Below are 19,023 nucleotides of genomic sequence, written 5' to 3' on the forward strand. Positions count from 1 at the left end.
TTTGGAATGGAGGTGGGGGATTCTCTAAGGTACAATATAATGTCATCTGCATATAGACATACTTTATCGTCTACCCCCCCCACATCCTCCTCCCACTATCCCCCTGTCCTCTCTTATTCGAATAGCTAGTGGCTCTATAAACAGAGCAAACAGCAGGGGCGACAGCGGACACCCCTGCCTAGTGCCCCTAGTCAACTCGAAGCCACTGGATTCCTTGCCGTTCAGAACAATTTTGGCTCTAGGGGCTTCGTACAGGCACCGGACCCACCGGATGAACCCCGGGCCGAACCCAAATTGTTCCAATACTTTCCAGAGAAACCTCCACTCCACCCTGTCGAACGCTTTAACTGCGTCCAGAGCCAGGATGGAGCGGAGGTCCCCCTTCCCCAGTTCGATGGCGGCATAAAGTCTCTGCAGGCAGTCCCCTACTTTCCTCCCTGGAATAAAGCCATTCTGATCCCCATGAATCAGAGTAGTAATTACTTTCCCCAGTCTAGTGGCCAGCAATTTTGCCAATATTTTAAAATCAGTGTTAAGCAGGGATATAGGCCTGTACGACCCCATATCCAATGTATCCTTCCCCTTCTTGAGGATCAGAACCATATTGGCTTCAGACATGCTGTTAGAGACCTTCCCTTGCTTAAAAATTTCCTCATACAGTCCCAATAATCCAGATAAACTAACCTCAGGGTTCCTCCTGTAGAAGCTAAATGGGAGGCCATCTGACCCCGGGGCTGTATCCCGGCTGCAGTTTTGAACTATCTCTTTCAGCTCTATTAATGAGATAGGGGTGTCCAGGAAATCCTTCTGGGAGTCTGACAATTTGGGGAAATGGATTCCTTTTAAATAGCTTTCCATTCCCTCCTCTGTACTGGAGTCAGATGATCTATATATCTCTGAGTAAAATTGGGCAAACTGTTGCACTATCTGCTCCGTATCCCTTCTGGTTACCCCATCTACCCCCTTCACTGCACTCACATAGTTGTTCTTCTTGGGATCCTGGATCTTATTTGCTAGGAATCGACCGGGTTTCCCCCCTTCCACAAACCCTTTCTGGCCTCTAAAAAAAGATCTATGTTGGGCCTTATTGCTCAGAAGAGCTTGATAGTCCTGTTGTGCACGTAATGTTCTCCTTCTATTCTCCTCTGTTGGAGCCTCTACGAGTTCCTTCTCTAATTCCACAAGTTTCTGTTTATGTAGCTCTTCCTGCCTGTGGAACTTCGACCGCGCTAACCATATCGCTTTTCGATAAATACCCCGGACAAAGGCCTTAAAGGTGTCCCATACCACCAGCCTATTCTCCTCTTTTCCGTTCTTTACCCAAAATTCTTCCATCTCCCTTTTAAGGTCTAGCTGTCCCTCCAAGACCACCAACCAGTGCGGGTTAAGTCTAAAGGATCTAACCGGTTCTTCTTTACCTTTGATTGTTACCACTATTGGTGAGTGGTCTGAGAGTATAATGGGCTCATAGACGACTTTGTGCACCAATGGAATACATAACTGATTTGCCAAACATAGATCAATTCTAGATAGTGAACCATATGATTTACTCATACAGGAGTACACCCTCCTCTGGCCGCACCTACTCCTCCATACATCCAGCCACCATAGTTCTGCACAGAAGGATGCTAACCGGGATCCCCGGGTCTGGCTCGGGGTTTCCTGCTTATGCCCACTTAATCTATCCAACTTGGGGTCCAATATCGCATTGAAGTCCCCAATAACCAAAACTGGAGACTCCTCTCTATCCGAGATAAACTTTACCAGATCACCCAGAATGGTTACAGAGAAAGGGGGAGGAATATAGACAAAAGCCAGGATAACTCTTCGCCCCTCCAAGACTCCATACAGAAATACATACCGGCCCTGTTGATCGATCAGCTTCCCCAACAAAGAGAAATTAATCTTTTGATGGATTAATACTGTCACCCCTCTAGAATAATTATTCCCAAATGAGTGAAACTCTAAACCCGCCCATCTCTTCTTAACTCTGTTAACTGTATCTTTGGTAAGATGTGTTTCTAGTAGGCATATCATCGCAGGGAGATGTTTCTGAATTAAGTCAAATATTGCGCACCTTTTCGTTCGATCACTCAACCCTCGGATATTCCATGACATGATTCTTACCGCCATTTAATCAAAAAAAAAAAAAAAAAAAAAAAAAAAAAAAAAAGATATAAACCAACAGAAACAGTTTCCTCCGGCTCCCCTCTCCTCCCCCCCCCCTCTCCTCCCCCACCCCCCCCCCTTTTCCCTCCCTCCTCCCCCCCCCTTCTTCTCCCCCGTAGCCTACCCTTAATCTATACGTAGACCTCTTCGACTCCTTGCGCCATCCTCCCCCAACCCCGCCCCCTCCCAAAATCTCAGGTTATCGTCAGCACCAATATGGCCCTTAGGCTCTTATCATATTTCAGGAGGTTTCCACCCCCTGGGCTTCTAGCCATTCCGACACCTCTTCCGGACTATCAAAAAACCAAGTTCTCTCCTTAAAAATGACTCTCATCTTGGCTGGGAATAGGACTGAGAATTTGATATTGGCTTCCGACAATCTTTTTTTAACTCCCTTGTAACTGGCTCTCATCCTCTGAGTTTCTCTTGCGTAGTCTGGGTATATAGATACCCGCGCCCCATTTACCATTAATGGTGCCTTCTCCCGAGCCTTACGGATGATTGTGTCCCTATCCTGGGGGTTAAAAATTTTAACTAGGATAGCTCTGGGGGGACCCCCTTGTATACCTTTCTTGAAGGGGACTCTATGCGCCCTCTCTAACCCAAAAAAGGGGGAGAAGTTTTCACGTCCCCACAATCCCTCCAACCATTCCGTCATCTCCTGTACCATGTCTGTCCCCTTTTCCCCCTCCGGGTATCCCACTATCCTGATATTACTCCTCCTGGAGCGGTTCTCCAGGTCAGTAACTTTGTCTTTTAGGGATTTGTTGTCTCTTTTCAGGTCCTCTAGCGAAGCCTTTACACCTCTTACTTCTTGTTCTAATAGTTTTAGTCCCTTTTCTGTGTTTTTAAACTGACCCCTCAGCTTATTCACCTCTTCCTTTACCACAGAAATCTCTGCCAGGGCCCCTCCCATTTGTTCGTTCAGGGAGTCCACTGTATTTTTTAGTTCTTTTACTGTGGAGAGTATCTCAGTCAGAATACCACTGGTGTCCTGGGCTGTCTCAGCATCCTGTGGGGCTGAGTGCTCTGATCCCGGGACACCAGGGTTATCCTCTGTCACTTTCCTATCGCCCTTCTCTTTTCCGTTAGCCGAAGATTTTACAGGCGATGCCTTCCACATTTTCTCCAGCCCCGTGGACTTACGGGCGCTATTTTTAGGCGGCATCTCTCTTTCCCTTTTCCTCCTATGCTCACTAGTCTGACTTCTGGTGTGCAGTGTTGGTTCTCGTAAACTGTAACTATTATACCCCTGCTTACTCTACATCAGATAAATTGATCCCTAACCAATATCAATATAGATACACACTCTTACAGTTTTTTTTTTTTTTTTTTAATTCCAAGAGGACCGGGGGGGGAATTTAAGACTCCCTCAGCAATGGGTATCCCCGTAGTCCCTGTTATTATACAGTTAAACACTCAATCCCCTTATTTGAGCCAAGGGAAGTGTAGAAACCAAGAGGAATTTATTCAGCTCCACATAACCATGAGGTTTAAAACCTCCACCCAGCGTCCTAGTCATCAGACTCTGAAGATACCAGCATCAAATCTCGTTATATTCAAGAATGACGGTTAACATAGAGACAGGCAGGGAATAAAGTCAGAGGTAAACTCAAGCAATGATCGCAAGGAGAAAATATATCACTTTGGTACAACAGCAAACAGCAGCAGTCCAATACACGTCTTCCTTTCCCTTTTTTTTTTCCCCTTATGCCCCCTGGTCAGGCTTCTGGTACACGGTGTTAGTTTTCGTATACTTTTAACTATTATGGCCCTGCTTAATCTATAACACAGAAAATAAGCCCTTGGCGGTGTTGCCGTTGGTGCACCGCTTTAGAGTTCAAGCTCCTTCAGGACCAAACCCAGCCCTCCGATTAGGGGGATCCGTCAGCTAGGCCGTCTATAACAGCTGACCATCAACACGAAGACTGGCAGGGGAATTTATTTGAGGCATGCGGTCTTGGCTCAGGCCGTAGGCGCCCAAGGAGATGAAAGAAGAGAAAGTCTTATCATTGCGGTAAAAGCAGGTGGATCAGCAGAAACTGACGAGCCAATACACTTCACACCCTCATAGAGATGTTTCTTTATAGGCGTTTTATCTCAGAGCTCTTTCTACCGGTGTTTAACCAAATCAGCGACCCCCATATCAGATCTAGGTGCTCTTGAGTATAGCGGTTAGCACAGGGCGGAACAAGAGTAGATGTTAATTGTTAATTGTTAGTACCAAAGGCACGTAAGAGATCATTCGGTCGGAGGGTCTCCACTGCTTAGCAAAATGTCACTTTATAATTCAAATCTCCACAAGCACTATTACCGAACACCTATATTAGTTCATGCCTTCCGAGGGGTTAATAAAGAAATAAAGAAGCTGTAGCATAAAGGAGAATTGCAAAGCAAGCAGGAGATAGCAGTTAGTTGAAGCTAAGGCAAAAGCAGGGGGGCAACATACAGTCAGACGATCTCACCAGTCTTCCTCACGACGTCCCTGCAGATCTTCCACGTAGAGAAATATTCCGGGAACCGTGACTTGTCCGGCTCCCAACTCCCGTAGCAGTATCTAGCAGGGTCTGCGCATATAGCCGAGGATCTTTTCTTGCTTTTCTTGCTCCCCGCTGCTCACAGGGTACTCTCCTAGTACCCCTCCTGGCTTCCTGCCCAGCTGAAGTGCCGCAATCCCTCGGTGCCGGTAAACTCCATAAGCTCCCGTAGGTGGCTGCCCTCACCTGTCACGCCATACGAGGAGCAGTCCCCCCGTGCCGGTGAAGATAAAGAGTCCGGTGGAGCAATAAGGCTTTCGGGGAATTATAGTCGGCTGACCCGCCGGCAGTGCGGTGTAGGAAGAGCTGGGTCTCGAGACGTTCCGCTGCGGGTACTTGGTAGTCTCAGGTGCCGGAGACAGCTAGTCGCAGGACCGCCGAACCTCCATCAAGTTACGGGCGGGAGCGCTTGGCTGGGGGAGGAGCGTCGCGGCGTGCTTCCTCACATCGCGGCGTCCACGCTCATCGGCACTCTTTGTACACCACCTTTAACTGGTGACCATTCTCGGTAGGAATTGTTGACCACAACTCTCTGGATGACCTTCAAGACGGTTTTCAACCTAATATAGAATATACTTTCTAAACCAGTGAACCAATTTTGACAATCAGGTGTCTAACTATCAGACTAAAAGATCAGGTTAGTCAGATTAGATCAGGTTTGTACATCCACCTGTACAAAGTCTTTTAATAGCCCTTTCAATATTATTCCCACAAGTAAAAGTAGGTTCCCTTTTAAAAAAACGGCACCACATTTGGTTACCTGCAGTTCCTCTAAATTTAAAATTATGTTGAGGCTGCTACACAGATTTGGGGGCACTTTGAGTTTTCTTTCTAGCCCCGAGGGTTGTCGGGATATCAGTCCCAGTATCTGACCATTGTAATCCTTGTTACTATCAGAGATGAAGTGCTGGAGCTGTTTTGCAAATTTTCTCACATTGTCTAATCCACGGCAGACAGTGCCCAAGAAGCTTGGTGCATGCATGATGCACCCAAAGCCTGCCCCCCTGATATTTCAGCATGTGACCAACGTTATAAGGACATTCCCGGATAGTTAGGGATTTAACAGGCTGGTGACAGTTTCTGGTCTTGTTATGGTTATGGTTATAATCATTTATTGTTTTTTTTGCAACGACTTACCTGGTATACAACTATTGATTTACATCAAATAGTTCCTATGTGATTCTTGGATCTGGGTTTCAGCCTGATTTCGATTCCTTGTTGTGTCCCAATTTTTGCCAATATGCAAAGATCGCCTGTTGAGGGGAAGACAATGAAGACTGATCTCTTTTTACAAAGGAATCTTAACATATTTCTACCTCATTGGTTGCTGATTGCATGTAAGATACCAACCTCTGGGTCTGACATTCTCTACTTCTAAGGATGACTTGTTTACCCCCATGATAACAGATAATGATTTCTCGATGTGGAATTTATCGAGCTAGTTACCTTGGGACTTTCTCCTGTTGATTTGTATTCTCTGCTCAACAAGATTATTGTTTGGAGGGATTCAATTACTTTGGAATTCATGATGATGGTTTGCCTGACTGTTTCTTTTTGGATTTTGCACCTACCCTGAGGCACTGGTTCTGAAGGATATCGGACTGTCTGGCTAGATTTTCTTGATCTTTTTTTTTTTGTAGTCTACAATTGTATATCATCAGTAATATTGATTAAGCATAAACATTTCGAATGGGATCATAGTATAAAATATACAGTATATGTTTCCTATGTAGAATAGCTCATTGTACCGATGTACCGATATTTTATTGCATTTACTATTGTATATATGAAGACAAATGAAGTTTTGTGCAAATATTTATTGGATGGTCTCAATTATTGATATAAAGCTTAGTGAATGTTGTAGACCACCGTTCAATGAAAGGTAAATGGAGCGGATTTCTTCTTGTTTATAGAATTAATAAAGATTTGTACATTTGTAGCTCTTTATCACACCATCTTATTGATCATAGTGCATGTGTGGGAGAGCCTGCTTTGTCAATTTCCTGGCTATGCAGGGCACTCTTTCACAATTATGTCTCCTTTACTAGTTTACAAAGTGCTTGTTGACTATGTGTATGCAACTTGGTGTAGTAAAAAACAGTCAATCTGAAACAAGGATTGCTCTGCTAGACTGTAAACACTTAGATAAATCCTCACGGATAATCTATATGGTGTTACTTGCTGTCATTGCCCGAATATAGCTACAATATTTACTGTCAGAAAACTGATTCCACCTAACTGCAATGTTTCCAACTGTTAGATGAAGATACTATAAACCAGAGTTCTTCCCAGCCTGTGCAGAAATCACAAAATGTTCTCAAACGTCAAGCACATGTTGATGGGATGTGCTGAAATAGAGACGGATCTTATTGCTAAACCCTCCTCGTAAGGAAAGCTTTTGCTCTTCTTATTATATGTCACACAGAGATTGCAGAAAATGTCACAGATTACTTTTTAGTAAGGAATATACATAATCCAACCGGAGAAGGACAGGATGCATTAGTAGTAGCAGGCAACATGTCATAATATGTGACGTGAGCAGGTTATGAAAACCTGGACGCATTGAAGCATAATGTAATTTATCCCTACTGGCGAACATATATATAAAAAAGTTAGGTTATCCTTTCAAAGTCTGCAATATCAATACTTCCAATGCAAAGAAGTCACTGTGGTAAAGTGTTACCTCTTCTGGAAGCAATGAAATGGAGGAGACCTGAAAAAGGGAAATGATTTTTTTCCAGATGCTTGTTGTGTTGTTTGTTGCAGTGTTTGTCTCTCTTCATGGTGAAAGGATTTTCTGGAAAACAAGCAAATAATATAAATAAAATCACCATAATAGAAGCCATAAGCACCTGGCTAAAAAGCAATAAGAGTCTAGAAACTTCCAAATTGCCCAGCATTGTGAAGAGCACATTATAAACTTGCCTGTTTAAAGAAAACTCAGTTTCTTTTGTAATGCAAATTAGCAGTCAAGACAAGTACTCTAGGACAGATAGTCTTGAACTGAATTAAAGGGAACCTGCCTTCAGGGCAAACATTTTTAAAGGAAACCTACCATTTCAGATCGTCGGTGTAAGCTGTAAACACCGAGCACCAGCCCAGGGTGAGCTTAGTTTCGTTTGTTATAAACCGTGGTATCGCGGGTTTAACACTTTTTAAACTTTATAGCAGAAACTGCTTCGGCGCTGCGTGCGCACGATCGTGCGCGCGCCTACATAGGAAATGCCGACCGTGCGCGCGCATCGCCAAAGCGGCTTCTGCTATAAAGTTTAAAAAGTGTTAAAACCGTGATACCGTGGTTTATAACACTAACGAAACTAAGCTGGTGCTCGGTGTTTACCGCTTACACCGACGATCTGAAATGGTAGGTTTCCTTTAACTAATGTATGACAGAAAGTCTTTTTACCTTACCCCAAATGCTGTAATGGAATCCATATAGAAGTGCAGCTTAGCATCTGACTTGCAGTAATCCAAAAAGTATATGAATAATGCTGAAGCACATACCAATTGGATGATAAAAAAAAACGTTTTCTTTAGGAACCCATTAAAATTTCATAGTATTCATTGCGGGATAGTAAGTAGGGAAAAAACCTATGCGTTCAGCTCAACAGAATGGCTTTAAAAAATTACAGCACCCGTGAATATTAAACGCCTAATCAATGCAGTTGTGTGTCTCATTCTCATTGCAAGGTAAGTATTTGGTTGTTTCAGCATGAAGCTATATATACAGGCAGAAAAAAAATACTTGCAATAGGAATGTAAAGGAAACAGAACAGGTACGCTCACTACCAGGTGCTCAATCCAGGAAAGAGTCTTCCACTTTCACAAGCAAATGCAAGTCCAAAAAAAGAGTTTCATTGGCACTCACCAGCTCCGTTAAAAATAATTCAGCTTTATTCATCCAAGATGAGACAATACAAAGTGCAAGGTTAAGGTGCAAAACGAATATCAATCTTACTCGTTTCAGAGACTAAGGTCATTAATCATAGATATCCCTGAATGTTTGAGAGCAATCTAATATGCTGGGCAGACCGGAAGTAGAAATTTCTACACAGGTGCCGGGCAATTAGTGCATCCCAATACTATCGAATTCAGGGTTCCACAAGAGATACAATAGACATACAGAAAAACAAAAAAACTGAAAAAATACTTGCTGTATGGATTAATTAATATAAGATCTATCGTATTTAGAATTCATGCCACAGGGAAATCTGCAATTAAGACTTAAATCCATGATGCCTCCCTCTGGAGGAGGCGTTTTCTTTGGCTACAGTGGCAGATCGAAACACTCACAAAAAAAGCAACCTAGAAAAATCTCCATTTTGTTTTTCAATAAAATGTTTCCCTAACACAGAAGCTTTATTGTCTTCATTTTTAATGCTAGTAATGTGTTCCATTGTTCTGGTTTTTAGTTTGCGCACAATGCACCCGACATATGTAGACATACAGCAAGTGCACTAAATCCCTTAAACAACATGATATGTCTCGCAATTAATAAAAGATCTAATATTGTCAGGATCAGACTGGGGTGCTTGGGGGCCCACTTACTACTACATAGAAATATTCTGGGATGAGGGAATTTCTAAGCAATAGCGGGGCCAGTGAAATAAAGGATAAGCTAATCCCTTTCTCCCTCCCTCTCTGCTAGTGACTGCTCTTGGTTTGTGTACAGGGGCTGCAGTGGTGACGTTATCTCAAGGCATTAATGTTAGGGATAGTATAAGAGTTACCCCTGGTTTCACGGGCTTCTGCTGGTGGCTAAGCTGTGATTAGGGATGGTATAAGAGTTACCCCTGGTTTCCTGGGCTTTCTGCTGCTGGCTGAGCTGTGGATAGGGATGGTATAAGAGTTACCCCTGGTTTCCCGGGCTTTCTACTGGTGGCTGGGCTGTGGTTAGGGATGTAAGTGTTTGCACCAACCTTATACCCAATAAGGAAATGCTGAAAACCTTTATAAGAACTGATGACATTAACCCTACTATGGCATCCCCACCCCACATAGAGAAGTCACACCTGGCTCTCTGACTCTATAGATATAAAAGTACATACTCTGAGATCTTTCTCTGCACATAAAAACATTCTAACATAACATCACTTATTGTACATATCCCACAGAAGCTCCAGAACCATGGGATAATTTCTTGGGAGAAATTAAGGAAATCAGGGTTATTCCAAAGAGGTGCTTCCAGGGGGATGTCCTTATATTTAATGAGGCGGGTGGCTGCTCACCATGCCAACCTGGCTACCCTATGTATCAGGGGAAGTTTATTGCCTAACCAGCGTGATGCATCTGATTCCAGGTGTGCAGCCAGCTTGGTGTTCGGAGTCTGGGCGTTTCTACCCCCACCCATGAGCCCAGATGTTTCAGTTGTCCTGCCAAATACAATAAGTAGATATTCTGGAGGGCCATGCCTGCCAGGGATTTTAGACGCTGTAGGCTAGTTAATCGTAGCTTATAGCGGTCTGACCCCCATATAAAGGGAATCAATAAGGATTCCTTGGCCTTAAAGAAAGACTTGCGGATGGGAACAAAGATATTAGAGGTCACGTATAGACACTTAGGCTGTACCACCATTTTGATAAGGTTTATGCATCCCGCCACTGACAAAGGGAGTTTGGACCAAATCTCAAGTTTGGACTTACAGTGTGGAATCAGTGACCATACATTCTTGGTTAACATCTCTGCTGGTGATCTGGATATACGGATCCCAAGATATTTAAAATTAGACAGACCCAAGGTCTGTCTGTCCCGCAGGTACACAACACATGACTTCGTCCAATTTATGGACAAGCCATAAAAGCTCCTATATTAATCAATAATCTCTGCTGCTCATTTTAGGGATTTCTCAGGGTCTGAAAGAAAAAGGAGGAGATCATCTGCATAGAGCCCCAACCTCTCCTCACGCGCCTTGTACGTAATGCTCTTATTTACCTGATCAGCACGAAGCATCACCTCCAGGGACTCCATCGCCAGTGCAAAAAGCAACAGAGAAAGTGGACACCCCTGATGGGTGCCTCGCGCTGACTGAAACTTGTCAGAGCAGGACCCGATCAGAGAGATACTGGCCTTGGGGGCTTGGTATAAAATGCACACCGATTTTGGGAAGATTGGGCCAAACCTCATTTTAAAAAGGACTCCCTGCATGAATGGCCATTCAATAGAGTCAAAGGCCTTGGCTGTGTCCAGCAAGGCCAAGGCCCAATCCTCACCACCACCACCTGCACTCTTCGGAGGTTGTCCGTGGTGCTGCGCCCAGGGATAAACCTGGACTGGTCCCTAAGGATGTAAATACAGAGAGAATGTCTTTAGTCATGTTTACTATCACTCAGGACTCATCTATTATTTTAAGAAGGGCTGAGGAAGCTGTATTACGGTGAATTAGGTGAGCTAAGAGACTGCTAGACTGATTGCCCTGTTCAAAATATTTTTGGTTGGTGAAGAACATGCATCTCTTGCTTTTCTTGTATAGGGAGTTAATATATTTTCTCCCCTACTGAAGCCAAGCATGCCTATTTTCTTCCATGGGGGCTGCAATGAACGCAGCTTCTAATGAGCTACAGCTCTCAGCCAGCTCCTCCTCCTCCTTGGCCGCCGATCGCTTAATAAATTAAATGGCTGATGCAAGCCACCCCTCAAATATGTTTTGAGCGCTTCCCAGTAGTATGGGTGATTATTGTTTGGCTTATTGTACAGGATATAATCATATAGCAGTGCAGGAGTGCAATCTTGGTCACCCACTAGGCCTAACCAGTGTGTATTTTACGTTTACAGCCCCCTGTTGGCGGGTCTGCTAGCTGAGTGGTCTAATGGACCGTGTAGTTAGACCACATCCCCGTCCCTACTGCACATCAGGTGGACTAAGAAAGGTCCGTAGTAGGTATGACATCCTTGAACCATTTTTCAATAAAGGAGACTGGGTCATTCCCCTCCTTGGGTCAGACCCAATATGCACACGTGGTTGTGCCGGATTAAATTTTTGAGGTCGACCAACTTGAGGGCCGAAAGAGCCGCCGCCTTTTCCAGGGACCAAAGGCGCTCTGGCAGGGGGGCAGTCAGGTCTTCCACCTGGGATATGTGGATCTCTGTTTCTTTGACCCTGTCCCTGAGTCTCTGCAGGTCCTGCCGGATAAGGCCCACATCCCCTCTTACCTCATCTATCTTAGAGGTGAGGGACGTGGTGGAGGTCAAGAGCTGGCAGGATACCTCTTTTATAGTGAGGTCGGTATCATCTGGATCTGAGTCAAGGTCAGGGTCTTGTACATGGGGCACAGGAGAAATGGCAGAAACTGATGGCTCTGAAAGACCAGTACCATCTTGTGAGCCCTGCCATGCATATTCCAGGAGTTTCACAGCAGCTCCAGAGGCTCTGGTCTTGCTCATTCTCTGTTGGTAATGGCCACGTTTAGCTTTGTTGCCCGGTATTTTGACAGCTGGATATCTCCGGATTTAACCAAAAATGGCTGTAAATTGGGGTTAGTAAGGGGATAAGGGCTGAAATATGGTGGAAATAACAGGGCAGTTTCCTTTGTTATACAGCAGCGTCACATGTCCCGTCTGGCCGATCACAACCATGCTGCAGTTGCCATGGGGCTAAACGCTGGTTCATTGGCTGCTCAACTTTAAATCAAGCAGCGTTCTGCACAGTTTTGGTGCTGAATAACTAGGTAGGACCCAAAGTTATCAATAAACCTTGGTTCCTGGTCTGTGACCATGAACTCCCCATATTCCGTATGAAGCCGAATTTTGGGGTTAGGACACGCTCATCGCTGTGCCTTACTTTAGATGCAGACGTTGCAAGCCTCTATGGTAATGCATCAAATTCCCAGTTGTGTTTCCTTTAAATTTTTCAGAACTTTATAACAGCACATAGATTCATACCAAAAATCAGATTAGCCCTCTTTAATACACAGATATACCCCTAAATATCCAGTCAAATCCAGACGATCTGACCTCCAAAATATGCACCTCTTATATATACGTTCTGATTTGTTGGGTCCATATAGACTGAGCTTCTGGACCTGCACAGAGCATACAAAACTTATCTGTGTAGATCTCTCTGATGAGAAGACAGATACACAATTAAGTCAATGTACATGTCCTTCAACAGTAACTGGTCATGCACATGTTTGTGGCTTGACAACTCACTTTAGAATACAATTTGGGAAAAGCATGATAGAATCTCAAAATCCAACAACTCTTTTAGCTGCCATATCACAACCCATCTACATTTTCACGTATCACAGTGAAATAAAGTGGTGCATTATAGATAGTTGAGTATTGTTTTTGGTAGCTAAGGGTCTAGGGGGTAACCCTCAAAATAAATTGTTACTGCCCCTCTCTCCCTGATCTGTTCCAGTTCCTACGCTATTTAGATCCCCTCTACACTTCACCTCTTGGTGTTTTATGCCAAACATTTAATGTTTACATATTCCTGCCAATCACTGGGCAGAATGAAAAGCTGCCTCAGCCAGTGATTGATTGGCAACTCCAACTATGTGTAGTATGTGGGGGGGATGATGATGATCCGCAAACCTTTTTTATGTTAAAGGTACCCATGGTCAGCTTTATTTCCCCCCTGTAAAACCAATTTAAAGGCCCATTTAACCCCTTTTAGCGATACATTGCATGAGCCAAAAGTTTAATGTAGAATAACTTTCCCTTCCAAAGAAATCTTGGTTGAAACTGATCCCTAAATTGCTTTGGTTCTCCCCCCGCCAAAGAAATTGAACTTTGAAAAAATCCTAATTTGTCAGAATAATATCTCCCAAGTAGATTAAAGGTATAATTCCCTTAAAAGCAGTTATTCAGAAAAGCACCTGTACTACTTTTAAACATGATTTACACCAAGGAAAGCTCAACAAACCACCAAGGAGTTAGTGGTATTTAAAATTAATTTAAAAAGTTCTTCATTGTACCTCCAGCTGTCAGAAATGCACTTTAGATATGTCAAACATATTTCAGTCCGCTTTCTCTGCCTTTTCATGATATATTAAGCAATTTTCCTTACCACAGTAAATCTTTAATAGACAAGTGCCATTTAATGAAAGACTTGGAGACAGTTCAGTTAAAACAGTTGTAAAGAAATGAATGTTTTTTAATGTGTTATATGGAGGAGAAAATGGTTTCATTTATCCTTGCAGAGCAGAGTAATTTCAAGCCAATTAAAAATATTACAAATGTAGTGTTATCAGTTTTACGCTTTTCTAGTATCTGTTTGAGATAACACTTTTTGCCCAGAATGAAAGGGCCCTTGTGTAGAGAGATTTTATTTTAAGTAACTATCTTGCTGTTTTACAGAATCTACGTTTTTAGCTGGGGTTTATGCATTCTTACTGTGTGTTCTTTATATAGTAAAAGCTCTAAGTGCTCTGGTCGCCGGCAGTCTTTTTCAGTGACCGTCTGTCGCTGGCAGTCTCTTCCAGTGACTGTCTGTCGTCGGCAGTCTCTTCCAGTGACTCTGTCGAGGGCAGTCATTTCCAGTGACTGACTGTCTGTCGCGTGCAGTCTCACAGCTCAAGTTCATTTTTGCAGAGATTTTTATAAAATTACAGCTGATTTGGTGACTGTAAATGCGACGGTACAGATTCCTTTAGCGGACATACACACATGCATCAGGCTTTATATATTAGATATATATATATGCAACATTCCTGCCAATGCAAGGCAGAGGAGTTGTAGGGAATAACCCCCTATGTGTGTCCCCCTAATAGTGAGTCTGATCAGTTCCCCTGCAGGACACTACACATATACTTAGGTAATTGTGCAGCGGTAGATTCTGCCTGCATAGGCAAGGGTTAAATATTATTTATTGTTGTCATCCAATAATATGCCTCAATACAATTAATTGTGAACCAGAGTGTGATTGAAGGAGGAGACCACCTGACCAGGAGTTAGCTCTCTTGAGGTCGAGCTCTCAACACAGGAGGAGCCCTGAGTACCCAGTTTCTGACTGAGAAGCACCACCTCAGAGCACATGCTCTGACCACAGGCCTCAGCAACTACACACAGAGTGACAGAGGACAAACAGGACAACACTGCAGCTTCCAGCATTGGACACAGCTACATCCCAGCCTGACCCTGCATCCAGGCTGGTGACCCAACTCCTGAGGTTCCTTCTCCAAGATCACTCCAGTACTGCACTTGTACAGAATCCTTTGGCGTGTTGTTACCGTTAGTTCTAATAAAGAACTGTAAGTTAATTTTATGCACAACATTGGCTACGTCTGGTCCCTGCTACAGCTGTAGCACCATCAAGGGGCGCCCCATCCATCTACCAGGGACACATACCACAGACTCTAAGGGCAGCCCCAGGGAGAACCAGTACATCAGCCTCTCCCTCTTTATCATTTCTTGCATACACCACCTGCTGGAGACCTGCCAGGCTGTGGGACAGCCCAGCGGTCCCCATACCAAGCACCATAACACTAGCATGCCTAGGCCACAACCGCCAGCCACTCCGGTATTCTGGGCCCTGGCTGCCTCCAGGCCCCAAGAAAAGGCTAGGCCTCGGTGGGGGATGTTGCATATACATATATATTTGCATTTGGTGGAGGTACAGTAAATCCATGATACAGTAAGCATGCTGGGAATGTGTTAATTCTTGGAATGTCCTCGGAAATTGCAAACTGAAATTGAAATGTTCTGATGTTCATTATCTGAATGCCCTGATAATAAATCATAGCACCCCCTTTGGGATTACATTTATATTTAAACAACTATGGTACCATTATCCACAATTCAATGTGTCATGGGATACATGATGACTTTCATTGTGTGCATTACTTTGGATCTATAATATCATGCTGTGCAATATCCCTGGAAAGTGTTATCACATTATGACATCTTTGTACACATATCTTCACTATTATGATGTCCATTTTTGGATTATCCCTTCAGTTTCTCAAACTGTGCGAATTGTGGATCCTCAAAAAAAAACACAATCCATTGAAGAGTCACATGACTAGGTTACCTAGCTAGTGATCCACAAATATTGAACACACGTATATGAAACCTCTGTGTCATTAAGGTGGCTTCCTTATTTTTTTTCATGTCCCCATAGATTTTCTGTGGCTAGTTTCAAGCCAACATAGGCAATAATAGGACTTTCTCTTAGTTTTGAACAGACCCCACACAGATCCATAAAAAACACATTCATGTGCATGGGTCCATTGAAATTACAGTTTCAATGTTCCATGCGAAAAAAAACCCCATGGCACATGGACAAAAAGAACGTTCCTGAGCATGTAGACTGTTTTATATTCCATAGTATCTGTCAGTTTATCAGCCTGTATGTCCTGCAGCTATAGATCCAGTTCCACACTATTTCTTTAACTAATGCATTCCTAAACCTGCAATTCTCATCTTGAAAATAAGACAGGGACATATTTCTGGGTGCTTTAGTGGCGTTTGATGAGACATGTTTACTCTAGCCTCAAAGCCTGACTCCTCTGAGGCAACATGTGACATTTTTAGGAAATGTTTGACAATTTATAGTTAATTAGCATATCAACTTAAGGACAGATTTATCATGCAAACTGTTACTTAAAGTATCCAAGTTAGTTGTAGAAGTGAGAAATGAACATTTTTGATAAAAAAAAAGTGCATAGATGATGAAACTTTTATTTATTGTCAAGTCTGTGTGGTTCATAATACTGAGTAAAATAGTGAATGCAGTGGGATGTGATGTGAATTGCAGCATTCGATATGCTACAAAAACATGAATTTTTCTAAAACAAAAAACAAAGAGCTTATCATGGCCCCTGCCATGAGTTGTCACTTAGCTCAATTGAAGTAAATGCAACTGAGATGCACCCAATCTGTGGACAACTAAGTTCTGTATGTTTATTCTTAAGTTCAATTTGTTTGTAAGTTGGAACATGTATGTTCTATGTGACTCCAGACAAATACTTTTTTGGTATCTGGCAAAATCAAATTTGATTTGAAAAATGTTGGGTTGACCATGGAGCAAAGAATAACAATAAAGCTTCATTGTAGACACTTTGGAGCTGATCATTGCAGCCTGGGACTAAAGTACTGTAAATTATAAGTGTCTAGAGAGTTTCAGCAGAGGTCACAGTAGGCACTGAAGTCTGTTTGTAAATAGGAGTTGTCTATAAATCATTGTTCTTAAAGAGTAACCATGTAGGTTTTTTTTCTACAAACAATAGCTCTTAGGATGTAAAACAACTTTGCCTATCTTTATTACTTATATGCAGCAGTTTCCTTGCTATCCCCTTCAGATTACCTCAGTGCTGCAATAGCTACGTCCACTCCCTTTGCCGATAAACACGGAGAGTCCATAGTTTGTTTATCTGATGTTCATCCGTTGATTTCATGGGATGAGGGGCTGCTGCTGCTCCCTGCTTACAGAGGAGGAGGTCATGTGACATGAATATAATAGAGCTGGATGTGTTCAGAGCTGTGGATACAGATGGCTCTTGCAGAGGATAGTGTGGTGCAAGATCGCCCTGTTCCCTATCAGTTCCTCTATCCCAGTCTGTGATTCTACAGAACTTTCAGCCACCTTGTCATGGCAGTATCAGCACTGTGCAGATAAGCTATTAATCCTTTATGCTCACACAGCACATGTGATGGAAGCTGCCAGGGTAGTCACCATATACATCCTGTATGTGCAATGTAATGCTAAATTACTTTGAGACAGAACACAAGACATAATGTGATCTGTGGCCAAGCTAACTGGCCTCAGCTTGAGGGCATAGACTTGTCAAAGTCAGTTATTTTTGTCAAACACTTTCAGAACAAAAAATGCCAGAATTATGAAAGAATAGGAAGAGCAGAACAAAGTAGACATTGTTCTGTTCATTTTTTAAAGGGGGGATCACATATATTAATTTTGGTAAAATCCTTATAACTTTACAGTTACGCTTTAAGTCTGGGACTGCCTGTATTCAGGGGCACTGATTGGAGATGTGATGAAAGTAGCTGGAGACATCTGGGTGGCAAATGTAGTGGTAAGGTTGCTGTGAATCTCTCAACCTAATAGAGCAGCTTGTCATCTGCCTGTATCAACTCCATCCTGTAGCTACTGACTAGCCTTTTACATGGTGAGACAATTCTTCACATTTTCAGTTTCATTTTTGTCAGTGAGACTGTCTTATTAATCCATGGTGATAGTGCCAGCAAGGTCAGGACAAGGCATTCTGGTGCCCCCGGCAGACAAGACATTTGCACCCACCACTTTCCCATGATAGTTTAGGGGGTCTTTCTGCAATAAAAGATTCATAGATGTGTACGTGAATGGTGTGGAATGGTAAACCCAAATGTGTGCTGTTGGTAAAGGGCCGTGCACAATTTGCCTGTTTGGGTCCCTGGAATTGCTGATGGCATTCATTTCTACAAAGAAAACATATTTTATAAATGTATCTGAAGAAACCAATTTCATTTTTTTCAGTAACAAGTAAACATTACTGCAGGAACTGTTATCATCTCCTGGCTGAACCAGCTGCATACAAATGTCTACCATGAGATACTTGGTTACGGCTTTATCGACCTCTTGAGAAAACGGCACTTTTCTTGGTTTTGGAGCAAATGAAATCACCTTGTTCCAGCTTCTGGCATGTTTCATTAGTGCGTGAACTACAGCATCTGTGCTGCTATTCCTTTCTGTCATGTTGACAACAATAACTAAAGGCATAAGAGCATTTTATAGCTGATATATAAATTGATTTGTGCCTTTAAAAATGGACATTGTGCTTTTTTATTGAGCTATGACAAATATTAGTTAGCAGATAGGAACTCAGTACAGGCAGAAGCATGTAACTTCAGGTTACTATTGATAACTATTAGATTACACTGTACATGAGCCCAATAAATACTTTTATTACATTTTAGAAACAGTAAGTTTTAATGATCTTTTTCTCAGTTCAGATTTGTATAGGTCTGACTTGTCTATGGCAAACGCCATTACTTGCTTTATTTATTGTGAAATTTAATACCTTACTTTCTTGTGTCTCCATGCACCTTGAAAAGTGTTTTAACAATGGCGTCTATCTTTTGGGAGTCAAAGAGGTAGTGGCAACAGATGTGGCATTTCTAGGGTCACAAGCAAAGATACTCTGTGGCCCCATCACTATAGAACTTTACTCCAGGTAACAGATGAGGGTATAACAGGCTCCTGGTTTTTCTACATCTTTCAATTGTATTGTAAGGAAGAAAAACCAACAAGCAGCTCCAATGTGTACGTCTTAGATGTATGTATCTGCAGATAAAATCAGAACTTCTCACCTTGTATTGTTGTGCAAGGAAGCACAACTTTCAATGGGGCACATTTACTTAGGGCCGTGGACCGGTTTTCTGT

This window comes from Engystomops pustulosus, chromosome 3 (genome assembly GCF_040894005.1).
Source record: "Engystomops pustulosus chromosome 3, aEngPut4.maternal, whole genome shotgun sequence".
Classification (NCBI taxonomy): domain Eukaryota; kingdom Metazoa; phylum Chordata; class Amphibia; order Anura; family Leptodactylidae; genus Engystomops; species Engystomops pustulosus.